Source organism: Phragmites australis, chromosome 12, assembly GCF_958298935.1.
Source record: "Phragmites australis chromosome 12, lpPhrAust1.1, whole genome shotgun sequence".
In the NCBI taxonomy this organism is placed as follows: domain Eukaryota; kingdom Viridiplantae; phylum Streptophyta; class Magnoliopsida; order Poales; family Poaceae; genus Phragmites; species Phragmites australis.
In genome coordinates, this window is record NC_084932.1 from 19,413,212 (window position 1) to 19,419,211 (window position 6,000).

Genomic DNA, 6,000 nt, shown 5'->3' on the forward strand with positions numbered 1-6,000 from the left:
TGTGACTCGTGTTTGTAGTTTGGCCTATCGTCTGGAGTTGCCGGACTCGATGAGGGGAGTGCATAATGTGTTCCATGTTTCTATGCTACGAAAATATCTCCGCGACCCTGAGCATAAGATCGATTTGGAGTCTATCACGGTGGAACAGGATCTCACCGTGGAGTGTCATCCGGTGTGCATCTTGGACTCATCTGAGCGAGTCATGCGGAGGAGGACCATCAAGTATGTGAAGGTCCTTTGGTCAAATCAGACTGAACGTGAGGCAACATGGGAACTTGAGGATCAAGTACGAAAGAAGTATCCCGAGCTCTTCGAAGCTGGTGAGTATTGTTGCTTATCATCGTTTATGTTTTGTTGCCCTCTCTTATCGTAGAATCGGAGCGGGTAGATTCGGGGACGAATCCTTTTAAGGAGGGAAGAATGTAATACCCGATAATAATAATAATGATGTGACTTTCTAAACCGTTGCTCGGTTGGACGATCGGAGATCATGGTTGCGTAGATCTCGTCAAGATGAATCCATTTTGCTATCTACCGTTGCGTTTGGGTGCTTAGTGAATTCGTGGTGAGCCCAATAAATTTAGACCGTTGGTTAAAACAAAAAATAAAATAAAAAAAGGGATAAGGTTCGGTGGGATCGGCTCCCACCCGATCCCACCCGCACTCATCGCCTTCGCTCCTGGGCAGCCGCCGCCGCTGCCTCCGTCCACCGCCTCCGTCCGCCGCCTCCGGTCGCTGCCGGCCTCGGCTGCCGCCGCCCCCAGCCGACACCGCGCCCCCGCCTCCTGCCATCGCCGTCGCGCCCAGCCCTCGGCTGCTGGCCGGTGTGTGGCCGGGCTGTGGTGTGGAGGGGGGGAAGCAGGGGAGGAAGTGGCAATGAGAGGGCCGGCTGGCTGGTCAGCCAGAGAAGGAAGAAGGAGAAAGAGAGAGAGAGAGAGAGAGAGAGAGAGAGAGAGAGAGAGAGAGAGAGAGAGAGAGAGAGAGGAAAAGAAGAAGAAGAAAGGAGGAGGAGGCCATCCGCGAGTTCGCTGTTTTTTTTTCCTCGCTGGCTAGCGGTTCCGCTCCAAAGGTGACTCCTCCGTCGTCCTTAGATGCTTGTAGGTGTTTGAGTTTAGTCGTCTGCGTTGTCGGTTAAGTGTATTGTTGGCCCAGTTAGTTAGTAGCGTGTCATTTTAAATTGGAGGCCTAACCGGTATTGGTCGCGAGTGTGTGTGTAATGGAAGCTGTGGTTTGTGTTTTAGGCGTACCGATGGCGTGGGCGTTATCCTTTTTGGGTAATTGGTTTAGGTCCTTTTGGCTATTTGGAGTCGGTGTCCGGCGAGGGTTAGCCGTACGTTGTGGCTTATTCTTCGCTCTTTGTCTGAGCTAGAGGGGGGGTCTTACTCGGCGTCTGGCAAGCTAGTTGGTAAATGTCTTTGAAACCTTCGCTTGTCGAACGCTAGGTTTTGGCGTATTAGCGTGTGTCCTCTTCTACTTCGTCGTTGTGGCATTGTTGTACTAATGGTGTGTTTGTTCAGGTGGTGCGACCTCACGTCACGACTAGTGCCCGGTTTCATCATCGGTAAAGGCAAGTGATTATAGTGAATGGCTACGCTTTAACCTCTTATTGGGTCGCCTACATTCTTTAATTACAATGCATTCATCTAATCTGAATAATTGATTATGAGCTGGTTACTATGTTGTTTACGTTTCAAGAAATTTACTCGATGATTGATTTATGAAGTGCAGTAAGCACGATATGCCATTCTGCAGTTGTTCATTATTGTTTTATGCAATGTTTTTTTGAAGTCTCAAGCATATTCCAGGAGTTATGTTAGTTATGCTTGAAGCACGTCTTACATATACATCTCATGCATTGGAAGTTTGTCGTCGTTTTCTGGCCGCGACCGTACCGGTACAGCACCGTCTGTCACCCGAGGAGGGGTACGGTGCAGACCCTTACGTTACCCGAGGAGGGGTAAGGGTGAGGAGAGCATGTCATGTGCATGGTTATGTCTTCTTATGAAATTCCATGAGTTATTCGCATCAAATCTTATTTTCTTTAGTTAGCTTGTATATAGATATATATGCGGCTCCGAAGGCTTATACCAACCGAAGGTTAGAATGATTAATATTATCGTTGGACTTGTTTAGTCATAATTGTTCCTCCTAGTGTTGGCGGTCTGTTTTATTACTAGTTTCTATTTAGAATTGTTAGCACATTCAACTGTGACTAAATAGCTTTTTGTTAAAGTACCTTTCACTTGCTGAGATTTTCAAATCTCACCCGTGCTTGCTTTCCAGGTTCCTTTTGAAGTGTCAATTGCTTGCAGGATGGGTAGCTACACATCGCTTGCGCGTTCACCTTCTCTCTTGGGCTAATCTTGATGTCCTGTTAGATTTTGTCTTTTGCCCTGTAATATATATAGTGAGTTTGTTGGTGGTACAGTTGTATGGTCGAGGCTTGCTCGTTTGCTAGGATCTTTATTTTGCTAGTGTGATATTCTATATATGTTCTGTCTGATTCGTTGTTGCCTGTTATACCTCTACTTTTAGGGGAGGTACTGCCGAAATTTTTTCTTAGCTTTTGGCAGATTTGTTGGTTGGCCTAAGTGACCTTCTGAGCTTGTTTTAGTCCCCAGGGTGTTACACAGACTTAGGCTATCTCCTTGCCGAACTCCAGAAGGTGATATTTCGCCTCACCTGAATAATATTTAATCCAGGGCATGGAGCAACGAATGTGTGTGCTTAATTTGCAACAAATGTCATTTCATCTTGTTAGGTATATGACTGTATAAACTGTTGGGAAAATATTGTAGAACCGATGCTCTTTGTATGTGAAATCAGTGTTTATTCAATGACAGCTATTACTCACCGTACTGCAGCACCACTTCACAATTCTGTTTTCGCCTTTGATTACTCCATCATGCCACCATCTCACTCTGATTACTCGTCTTCACTGCTCTTCCTCAACTTGAACAATCCAATTCTGTTTTCGCCTGCTTTTGGAGAATGGAACATACGGTTATGTTAAGCAGAGGAGATGCGTCACTCCATCAGAAAACTAGAAAACAACCGGTTTAGCTTACATTTTGTCTCCCCAACCACAAATCCACCAATTCATCACCGGTTCCTGACATGTATGATTTTCAACCGTATTTTTAAAATATCATATTTGTATCGGAAATTTCCGAGTAAATTCTAAATAATTTCTGTTTTTTTAGACTCAGATCATTCTAGTTTTTATAGACCTCGACTCTATACCACCAAAGAGGTATTAAAATAGTAAGATGGCTAGCTTCACCCTAGTCATTTTATAATTTTTTTATATAATAGATGGGTTCTTTGAATTTTTATGTTGTAAGTATATGTTGTGGTACTCATAGAATAGTTTTGCATTATTGTATTAATATATTAAATGGATTATAAATTATCTAGTGTGAATATATTGTATCTTATATGGTCGAGTTAAAATTTATTCGAGTACTCAGGTTAAGACTAGTGTCATTATATGGATGAGTTATGAGTTATGTCATTGTATTCTCGAGTGAAGACTTAAACATATCTTGACGATTGTATGGACATATGCCGTTTGAGTTATGTTCTACGAGGCGGTGTTTTCGATCTAAATTATCGGTTCCCGACCGTAATCGACATGTTTCCGTTCTGATGGCTTCGTTTTTTGAATTTTCTAATATCTCTGATATCGTAATCATTTCTGACATTATCGTTTCTGAGTTCGATTTCGAGAATAAATATGAAAGTGAAAGTGATTTACATTTTTCGATTGTTTTCATCACTAAGTTTTTACACTTGTTCTGCACCGCATGTTCGACTTCCTCTGTTTCTTCACGTCGCCGCTGCAAGTAGATAACATGTGCATATGCTCCGCTCGCTATTGGCCGCTATTTCATACTAGGGCTGCAAAGCCACGAACTCTAGAAATATATGATCTTGCTCCCCTGACCATCCTAATCTCTAATTGTTGTATAGAACTTTGCTTTATGATTAGATTAATCGGGTACGGGTACGGGTAGGGGTAGGGTTAATTATATTATGTATTCTTTAGTTGTGATGATGAATCGATGATGCAAAAAAAAATCTAGTTCTCTCTTTTTTCTAACTTTAGTATGCTTTGATAGCCTTTATTTATTGACTTATTTAGCCATGATGAAGAGGCTAACAATAATCGATAGATTTTATAAGTTAGATGTTTCAAGTTCTTAGTTGTGTTGAAAATTCTAATACGACCATCGATCAAACTATTAAACAGGTTGATATGCAAATTCTTAATCAGAATAATTATGCACCACCACAAGATCAACAAACAAAAATTATAATTACAATATTTCAGAGAAATCTAGGTAAACATCTTCAAATTTGAGATACTTGCTAGCTAATTAGTAAACAAGATAATTAACTCTCTTTTATATCACAAAATAAATGCTGCTATACTTGTTATCTATACTCTAATTGACTTAGTATATGTACATATATATATATATATAGGAAAACTAGTATGTACTCCTGGGTGTATGTACTCCCACCTCTCATATACCACTTTTACACGTGTGTTATACTTCTTTATCACTTTAAATATACTTCATTAGTAATTATAAGATACTACAATACAAATCCCACGAAATTTTTTATAAAATTTCATGATTTTTATCATAATTTGCGTATATACTTTTTTTATGTATAAAAAAGAGTATATAGCAAAAATGAAAGGCTAACATTGAATTTTTTTTCATACAACTCATATTGGAGTATCTTAGAATTAGTATTAGAGTATACTAAAAATGATAAAAGAGTATAAAGTGTTTGTTTAGGTGGTATATTGCATGTGGAAGTACATACTCCTAGAAGTATAGAATATGTGTCCTCTGTATATATATATCATGTCATACCTGTTATCAGATAATTATTATTAATGACTTGATCTCACCTATAGTTCAATCCTGGCTCCATCCCTGCACGTGCTCACCTCTGCCCGAGCGGAGAGCCGAATTGGCTCGCCAGCCCTCAGCAAGGATTTTCTACCAAACAGCCGAGCAAAGCAAGCATACTACCAAACAGGTATCCTTGCACAGCAAAGGATCCAAACACCCATAAGTTTCTCTCAACTATACATCTTTTACCATCACTACTAAATAAATAATTTATATAGACAGTTAAAAAACTCTGTATGAGACGCTTTATTAAATCCCCTATAATTTTTTTTTTATAAATCAGATTTATATAAACGGTTTTTAAATCATTTGTATAAATAATTTATATACACGGTTCTGAACTGAAACCGTTTATATTAATTATTTGTACAGATAGTTCTAAAATTAGTACAATGGTTCCAATTTAGATCCATTTGTATAAAAAAATACCAAAGAAAATAAAAATATAACCAATACTTTGATAATTGACTGAACACTATACATGCACGAACTACAGAGATAAAAGATGATGAAATACGTAAAACTACACTATACATGGACGGTCGCATCGATTCCCTGCTACAGTGAACATACACAGGAAAAACCATTAGATATAAGCGTCGATGAACTCCATCTCGTACTAATCCTGGAGCAAAGCTTCCTCATCCTCATACTCGCCCTCCTCATCGGCGGTGGCGTCCTGGTATTGCTGGTACTCGGAGACAAGGTCATCCATGTTGCTCTCAGCCTCGGTGAACTCCATCTCGTACTAATCCTGGAGCAAAGCTTCCTCATCCTCATACTCGCCCTCCTCATCGACGGTGGCGTCCTGGTATTGCTGGTACTCGGAGACAAGGTCATCCATGTTGCTCTCAGCCTCGGTGAACTCCATCTCGTCCATGCCCTCGTCTGTGTACCAGTGCAAGAAGACCTTCTTGTGGAACATGGTCGTGAACTGCTTGCTCACACGGCGGAACATCTCCTGGATGAAGAGCAACCGAAGCACACAGGCACATGAGCAAGGAGAAAGCAAGCAATAGAAAGGGGCAAAAAAAGTACTTACAGCTGGGGGTTGCGAGCTTGAGCGTGC